The following is a 9,234-nucleotide window of genomic DNA, read 5'->3' on the forward strand; positions in this document are numbered from 1 at the left end:
GGAGCAGAGTGGCAGAGGATGTAGGGGAGGCCGGCAGCAGGGTGACACAGGATGTAGGGGAGGCTGGGAGCAGGGTGGCAGAGGATGTAGGGGAGGCTGGGAGCAGGGTGGCAGAGGATGTAGGGGTTGCTGGGAGCAGGGTGGCACAGGATGTAACAGAGGCCGGAGCAGGATGGCAGAGAATGTAGGGGAGGCCGGGAGCAGGATGGCAGAGGATGTAGGGAGGCTGGGAGCAGGGTGGCAGAGGATGTAGGGGAGGCCGGGAGCACTGGATGTAGGGGAGGCTGGGAGCAGGGTGACACAGGATGTAGGGGAGGCCGGGAGCACAGGATGTAGGGGAGGCTGGGAGCAGGGTGGCACAGGATGTAGGGGAGGCTGGGAGCAGGGTGGCAGAGGATGTAGGGGAGGCTGGAGCAGGGTGACACAGGATGTAGGGGAGGCTGGGAGCAGGATGGCAGAGGATGTAGGGGAGGCCGGGAGCAGGGTGGCAGAGGATGTAGGGGAGGCTGGGAGCAGGGTGACACAGGATGTAGGGGAGGCTGGGAGCAGGGTGGCAGAGGATGTAGGGGTGGCTGGGAGCAGGGTGGCACAGGATGTAGGGAGGCCGGGAGCAGGGTGCACAGGATGTAGGGGAGGCCGGGAGCAGGGTGGCACAGGATGTAGGGGAGGCTGGGAGCAGGGTGGCAGAGGATGTAGGGGAGGCCGGGAGCAGGGTGACACAAGATGTAGGGGAGGCCGGGAGCAGGGTGACACAGGATGTAGGGGAGGCCGGGAGCAGGGTGGCACAGGATGTAGGGGAGGCTGGGAGCAGGGTGGCACAGGATGTAGGGAGGCTGGGAGCAGGGTGACAGGATGTAGGGGAGGCTGGGAGCAGGGTGACAGGATGTAGGGGAGGCTGGAAGCAGGGTGACACAGGATGTAGGGGAGGCTGGGAGCAGGGTGGCAGAGGATGTAGGGGAGGCTGGGAGCATGGTGGCACAGGATGTAGGGGAGGCCGGGAGCAGGGTGGCACAGGATGTAGGGGAGGCCGGGAGCAGGGTGGCAGAGGATGTAGGGGAGGCCGGAGCAGGGTGACACAGGATGTAGGGGAGGCTGGGAGCAGGGTGGCACAGGATGTAGGGGAGGCCGGGAGCAGGGTGACACAGGATGTAGGGGAGGCCGGGAGCAGGGTGGCAGAGGATGTAGGGGAGGCCGGGAGCAGGGTGGCACAGGATGTAGGGGAGGCCGGGAGCAGGGTGGCAGAGGATGTAGGGGAGGCCGGGAGCAGGGTGGCAGAGGATGTAGGGGAGGCTGGAGCAGGGTGGCACAGGATGTAGGGGAGGCTGGGAGCAGGGTGACACAGGATGTAGGGGAGGCCGGGAGCAGGGTGGCAGAGGATGTAGGGGAGGCCGGGAGCAGGGTGGCAGAGGATGTAGGGGAGGCCGGGAGCAGGGTGACACAGGATGTAGGGGAGGCCGGGAGCAGGGTGGCACAGGATGTAGGGGAGGCTGGGAGCAGGGTGGCACAGGATGTAGGGGAGGCTGGGAGCAGGGTGGCAGAGGATGTAGGGGAGGCTGGGAGCAGGGTGGCAGAGGATGTAGGGGAGGCTGGGAGCAGGGTGACACAGGAAGTAGGGGAGGCTGGGAGCAGGGTGGCACAGGATGTAGGGGAGGCTGGGAGCAGGGTGGCAGAGGATGTAGGGGAGGCTGGGAGCAGGGTGACAGGATGTAGGGGAGGCTGGGAGCAGGGTGGCACAGGATGTAGGGGAGGCTGGGAGCAGGGTGACACAGGATGTAGGGGAGGCTGGGAGCAGGGTGACACAGGATGTAGGGGAGGCTGGGAGCAGGGTGACACAGGATGTAGGGGAGACTGGGAGCCGGGTGGCACAGGATGTAGGGGAGGCTGGGAGCAGGGTGGCAGAGGATGTAGGGGAGGCTGGGAGCAGGGTGGCAGAGGATGTAGGGGAGGCTGGGACCAGGGTGACACAGGATGTAGGGGAGGCTGGGAGCAGGGTGACACAGGATGTAGGGGAGGCTGGAGCAGAGTGGCAGAGGATGTAGGGTAGGCCGGGAGCAGGGTGACACAGGATGTAGGGGAGGCCGGGAGCAGGGTGGCACAGGATGTAGGGGAGGCTGGGAGCAGGGTGGCAGAGGATGTAGGGGAGGCTGGGAGCAGGGTGGCACAGGATGTAGGGGAGGCCGGGAGCACAGGATGTAGGGGAGGCCGGGAGCACAGGATGTAGGGGAGGCTGGGAGCAGGGTGGCACAGGATGTAGGGGAGGCCGGGAGCACAGGATGTAGGGGAGGCCGGGAGCACAGGATGTAGGGGAGGCTGGGAGCAGGGTGACACAGGATGTAGGGGAGGCTGGGAGCAGGGTGGCACAGGATGTAGGGGAGGCCGGGAGCAGGGTGACACAGGATGTAGGGGAGGCTGGGAGCAGGGTGGCACAGGATGTAGGGGAGGCTGGGAGCAGGGTGACACAGGATGTAGGGGAGGCTGGGAGCAGAGTGACACAGGATGTAGGGGAGGCCGGGAGCAGGGTGGCACAGGATGTAGGGGAGGCTGGGAGCAGGGTGACACAGGATGTGGGGGAGGCTGGGAGCAGGGTGGCAGAGGATGTAGGGGAGGCCGGGAGCAGGGTGACACAGGATGTAGAGGAGGCTGGGAGCAGGGTGGCACAGGATGTAGGGGAGGCTGGGAGCAGGGTGGCACAGGATGTAGGGGAGGCCGGGAGCAGGGTGACACAGGATGTAGGGGAGGCTGGGAGCAGGGTGGCACAGGATGTAGGGAGGCTGGTAGCAGGGTGGCACAGGATGTAGGGGAGGCTGGGAGCAGGGTGACACAGGATGTAGGGGAGGCTGGGAGCAGGGTGACACAGGATGTAGGGGAGGCTGGGAGCAGGGTGACACAGGATGTAGGGGAGGCTGGGAGCAGGGTGGGTGGCAGAGGATGTAGGGGAGGCCGGGAGCAGGGTGGCACAGGATGTAGGGGAGGCTGGGAGCAGGGTGACACAGGATGTAGGGGAGGCCGGGAGCAGGGTGGCAGAGGATGTAGGGGAGGCCGGGAGCAGGGTGGCAGAGGATGTAGGGGAGGCTGGGAGCAGGGTGGCAGAGGATGTAGGGGAGGCTGGGAGCAGGGTGACACAGGATGTAGGGGAGGCTGGGAGCAGGGTGGCACAGAATGTAGGGGAGGCTGGGAGCAGGGTGGCACAGGATGTAGGGGAGGCTGGGAGCATGGTGGCAGAGGATGTAGGGGAGGCCGGGAGCAGGGTGGCACAGGATGTAGGGGAGGCTGGGAGCAGGGTGGCAGAGGATGTAGGGGAGGCTGGGAGCAGGATGGCACAGGATGTAGGGGAGGCCGGGAGCAGGGTGGCACAGGATGTAGGGGAGCCTGGGAGCAGGGTGGCACAGGATGTAGGGGAGGCTGGGAGCAGGGTGGCACAGGATGTAGGGGAGGCCGGGAGCAGGGTGGCAGAGGATGTAGGGGAGGCTGGGAGCAGGGTGGCAGAGGATGTAGGGGAGGCTGGGAGCAGGGTGGCACAGGATGTAGGGGAGGCTGGGAGCAGGGTGACACAGGATGTAGGGGAGGCTGGGAGCAGGGTGACACAGGATGTAGGGGAGGCCGGGAGCAGGGTGGCACAGGATGTAGGGGAGGCTGGGAGCAGGGTGGCAGAGGATGTAGGGGAGGCTGGGAGCAGGGTGACACAGGATGTAGGGGAGGCTGGGAGCAGGGTGACACAGGATGTAGGGGAGGCTGGGAGCAGGGTGACACAGGATGTAGGGGAGGCCGGGAGCAGGGTGGCACAGGATGTAGGGGAGGCTGGGAGCAGGGTGACAGGATGTAGGGGAGGCTGGGAGCAGGGTGGCAGAGGATGTAGGGGAGGCCGGGAGCAGGGTGGCAGAGGATGTAAGGGAGGCTGGGAGCAGGGTGGCAGAGGATGTAGGGGAGGCTGGGAGCAGGGTGGCAGAGGATGTAGGGGAGGCTGGGAGCAGGGTGGCACAGGATGTAGGGGAGGCTGGGAGCAGGGTGGCACAGGATGTAGGGGAGGCTGGGAGCAGGGTGGCACAGGATGTAGGAGAGGCTGGGAGCAGGGTGGCACAGGATGTAGGGGAGGCTGAGAGCAGGGTGGCACAGGATGTAGGAGACAGCAAGGAGAGGAAAAGACAGACAGCAAGGAGTGGAGGAGACAGATGAGTAGGAGAGGAGGGAGTGTAGAGTGCACAGAGAAGAGCAGACACAGTAAGGCATGGAGTGCAAAGAGAGGGGAGAGAGCAAGGAGAGGAGGAGACAGAAAGGAGAGGAGGAAAAAGACAGCAAGGAAAGGAAGAGGCAGAGAGACACCGAGGCGAGGAGGAGGCAGAGAGACAGCAAGAAGAGGAGGAAACAGCAAGGAGAGGAGGAGGGAGAGAGAGACAGCAAGGAGAGGAAGGGGGAGAGAGAGACAGCAAGGAGAGGGACGGGGGAGAGAGAGACAGCAAGGAGAGGAGGAGGGAGAGACGGCAGGAAGAGGAGACAGAGAGAGACAGCAAGGAGAGGAGGGAGAGAGACAGCAAGGAGAGGAGGAGGCAGAGAGAGACAGCATGAAGAGGAGAAGAGAGAGGCAGCAAGGAGTGTCAGAGACAGAGAGAAAGACAGCAAGGAGAGGAGGAGAAAGACAGTGATACCTGGTATATATTATATAATAACACAGTGATACCTGGTATATATTATATAATAACAGAGTGATACCTGGTATATATTATATAATAACACAGTGATACCTGGTATATATTATATAATAACAGTGATACCTGGTATATATTATATAATAACACAGTGATACCTGGTATATATTATATAATAACACAGTGATACCTGGTATATATTATATAATAACACAGTGATACCTGGTATATATTATATAATAACACAGTGATACCTGGTATATATTATATAATAACACAGTGATACCTGGTATATATTATATAATAACACAGTGATACCTGGTATGCGGGCCCCGTCTTCGCGCACATCTCGGCGCGGCGCACCCGTCTCGCATGCGGTACGCATGCGCACGTCTTAAAGGGACAAACACCTACAATAACGCCTTGTATGATCTCAGGTGGGCTACACCTGAGCTACACCCTGCCTCAGCCTATCACCGGTCTACCTACGTTTGAGCCACTCCTCCCTTCTCTCCCTGATTGGTGCTCCCCTGTATTTATGCTCACTCTGCCCTCTAGTCAGTGCTGAGCATAGACCTTTCTATGCACCGTGCTCACTTGCAGCCGGAGTACCTGTCTACGTTATTCCGAATACCTGTTGTGACCTTGCTTGTACCTGACCTGCCTCTTCTTGTTCCCCGGAACCTTGGCTTGGCTTAGCTTGGCTAACGGACTTCTACACTCTCTACTCCACGAACTCGGCTTACAGACATCTACTACTCTACGCTCTCCAATGCTCGACTACGGCTAACGGATCTCGACCATTCTACGCTCTCCAATCCCAGACCATAGGCAAGTACCCTCTACCGTCTCCACTCTCCTATCCTGACCCGGCTACGTTCACGACCCTGCAATCCGGACCCACCCCCGTGGCTTAGGGCGGTGGTTATATATATTCCCCACCTCAGCCCCGCGGTTCAGTCCAGGTTGCAGTGAGCATCCGTGACAATAATAACGCAGCGAGCCTGATTTCTGTGTAAACTTTATAGCTGTGATCCAAGTTAGAAATAAGTACACAGTACAATCCTATTACCAATGGGAGGCTCACAGCGCGCCTCAGGCTGCATCCCCGCTAGTGCTGAGTGGGCGGCGCTTGCGGCAGTTACTTACATATATAGATATATGTATGTCCCCTCTCGCGTGCGCTCAACTACCCACAATCCCCCCCCTCCCCCCCGCGTAAATGCAGGACACCTGGCCCTCATGCTTGGAGCGCCAGCGTGGACTCAGCCTTAAGCTTACCTACAACAATCTTACATCAGCGGATTGTCCCCTAGACGTCAAGAAACCTGATTATTAATACTTACCTTGTACTAGTAATTAGACTGTAAGCTCCTCGGGGCAGGGACTCCTCTTCCTTAATGTTACTTTTATGTGTAAAGCGCTTATTCCCATGATCTGTTATTTATATTATCTGTTATTTATTTGATTACCACATGTATTACTGCTGGGAAGCCCTACAGTATGTACATTAATGGCGCTATATAAATAAAGACATACAATACAATACTAGTTTTCCAACATCAACCCAGTGAGGTGGGCGCGATATCCACCTGAATTCTAAGGGTCAAGTTAAGCAATCTCTTCACCAACTCAGGAGTGTATATAAATGACACGCCACCTAGCCAATTAGAAGCCTTGACAAAGCGTGCGTGCGAAACGCTCGTCGGCTGACAGGCAGTACTACTCAGAGCACACGGAAGCTCTGATGCCGTTACAGATAGCTAAATGTTGCGATTGTCGACGATAGTGGTTTTGGACACCACATAATACAGATAGTCCTCGGCATATCCTTCAATGTCCCAGCAACTTAAACTGGAAACTTTCTTGCTTTTAAATTGACCGTTCGGCGCGCAAACTAAGGCCAGGGAAAGCACCGCTTTCCCTCAGCGCGCCTCCGCACCCGCTTTCCCTCAGCGCGCCTCCGCACGCTCGCTTTCCCTCAGCGCGCCTCCGCACGCTCGCTTTCCCTCAGCGCGCCTCCGCACGCTCGCTTTCCCTCAGCGCGCCTCCGCACGCTCGCTTTCCCTCAGCGCGCCTCCGCACGCTCGCTTTCCCTCAGCGCGCCTCCGCACGCTCGCTTTCCCTCAGCGCGCCTCCGCACCCGCTTTCCCTCAGCGCGCCTCCGCACGCTCGCTTTCCCTCAGCGCGCCTCCGCACGCTCGCTTTCCCTCAGCGCGCCTCCGCACGCTCGCTTTCCCTCAGCGCGCCTCCGCACGCTCGCTTTCCCTCAGCGCGCCTCCGCACGCTCGCTTTCCCTCAGCGCGCCTCCGCACGGGCTGAGTCACTCTGGACTTAGCCTTAGATAGTCTATCCATTGTGGCTGATACTACTACTAAGCTAATCCAGGCAGTTGGTCCCTGGGATCTATATTAGAAGCATAGGGGGTATATCTCCCAACACCCCCAGCAACCCAGTGATCTCATTTCAACAGATGGTGCTATTACAGCCCTGATTTCCAAACTTCCACCAACTAGAGCAAGTATAAACTAAGCCTATTTGAAGAGGCTTTTTTCACCCTGGAACTGCGTGACACTATCTGGTTTAAAGCTGCCACTGGATATATATTAATGCAACAACTGATTGTGGTGTACAGCAAGCCTGGACTGACTCAACATGTACAGCCACCCTTCAATTACTTTGTATCTTCTCTGTTGCAGGCCTTGTTACTATTCCCCCCCATACTCTGAGGGGCCAATTTGCCCCATTTCGTGGAGCGATAGCCTGGGACCCCCTGCTCCGCATTATTACAGCGACATTGGGCGCTTCTGACAGGCATTTTGAATTCTGACTATTGCCTCGGCTGTTCATATACACTGAGGGTTACCACGTTATGTCCAGTGTTAAGTGTTTTGACTCACCCTTAGGCCGTGCCTATAGTGCCGTCGTTGGCGACGGTGACACGGTGGGTGACGTCACCCGTCGCCACCGGCGAAAGTTATGTTGCGGCGGGGTCGTGGGATTCCAGCAATTTGATTTGTTCAAGGGCCGTCACATGACGCGACAGCCCGTGAAAAATCAAATGTTGCCGGCTTCCTGTTTCCGCGACGTCGCTCCGTCACTGTTGCGCGCACTATAAGCGCACGCCGCAGCGGCAATGTATTTGTTTTCGGGCGATGTCGCGTCGCCGGCACTATAGGCTGCGCTTATTGTGCCTTGCGACACGAGGGTCCAATTGATTTTTTAGAGACAGTCGCCACATGACTGTCTCTAAACCAGAGTCCGCGGCCCGCCCCCTTTCGTGACTTTGCTGGTAACATTCGCTGAAAATGAAGGGGGTGGGGGGGAAGAGAGAAGGGGGGGAAGAGAGAATGGGGGAGAGAGAGAGAAAGGGGGAGAGAGAGAGAAGGGGGAGAGAGAGAAGGGGGAGAGAGAGAGAAGGGGGGGGGGAGAGAGAGAGAAGGGGGAGAGAGAGAAGGGGGGGAGAGAGAGAAGGGGGGAGAGAGAGAAGGGGGGGAGAGAGAGAAGGGGGGAGAGAGAGAGAAGGGGGGGAAAGAGAGAGAGAAGGGGGGGAGAGAGAGAGAAGGGGGGGAGAGAGAGAGAAGGGGGGGGGGAGAGAGAAGGGGGGGGGAGAGAGAAGGGGGGGAGAGAGAGAAGGGGACGGGAGAGTGAGAAGGGGGACGGGAGAGTGAGAAGGGGGACAGAGAGAGTGAGAAGGGGGACAGAGAGAGTGAGAAGGGGGACAGAGAGAGTGAGAAGGGGGACAGAGAGAGAAGGGGGGGAGAGAGAGAAGGGGGGGAGAGAGAAGGGGGGAGAGAGAGAGAAGGGGGAGGGAGAGAGAAGGGGGGAGAGGGAGAGAAGGGGGGAAAGGGAGAGAAGGGGGGAGAGAGAGAAGGGGTGGAGAGAGAGAAGGGGGGGAGAGAGAGAAGGGGGGAGAGAGAGAAGGGGGGAGAGAGAGAAGGGGGAGAGAGAGAAGGGGGAGAGAGAGAAGGGGGAGAGAGAGAAGGGGGAGAGAGAGAGGGGGAGAGAGAGAGGGGGAGAGAGAGAGGGGGAGAGAGAGAAGGGGGGAGAGAGAGAAGGGGGGAGAGAGAGAAGGGGGGAGAGAGAGAAGGGGGGTAGAGAGAAGGGGGGAGAGAGAGAAGGGGGGAGAGAGAGAAGGGGGAGAGAGAGAAGGGGGGGAGAGAGAGAAGGGGGAGAGAGAGAGAAGGGGTGGGAGAGAGAGAGAAGGGGTGGGAGAGAGAGAGAAGGGGTGGGAGAGAGAGAAGGGAGGGAGAGAGAGAGAGAGAGAAGGGGGGAGAGAGAGAAGGGGTGGGAGAGAGAGAAGGGGTGGGAGAGAGAAGGGGGGAGAGAGAAGGGGGAGAGAGAGAAGGGGGGAGGGAGAGAGAAGGGGGGGAGAGAGAGAGAAGGGGGGAGAGAGAGAAGGGGGGGAGAGAGAGAATTGGGGGAGAGAGAGAAGGGGGGGAGAGAGAGAGAGAGAAGGGGGGAGAGAGAGAAGGGGGGGAGAGAGAGAGAAGGGGGGAAAGAGAGAAGGGGGGGAGAGAGAGAAGAGGGGGAGAGAGAGAAGGGGGGGAGAGAGAGAAGGGGGGGAGAGAGAGAAGGGGGGAGAGAGAGA

Source organism: Ascaphus truei, unplaced genomic scaffold, assembly GCF_040206685.1.
Source record: "Ascaphus truei isolate aAscTru1 unplaced genomic scaffold, aAscTru1.hap1 HAP1_SCAFFOLD_1618, whole genome shotgun sequence".
Classification (NCBI taxonomy): domain Eukaryota; kingdom Metazoa; phylum Chordata; class Amphibia; order Anura; family Ascaphidae; genus Ascaphus; species Ascaphus truei.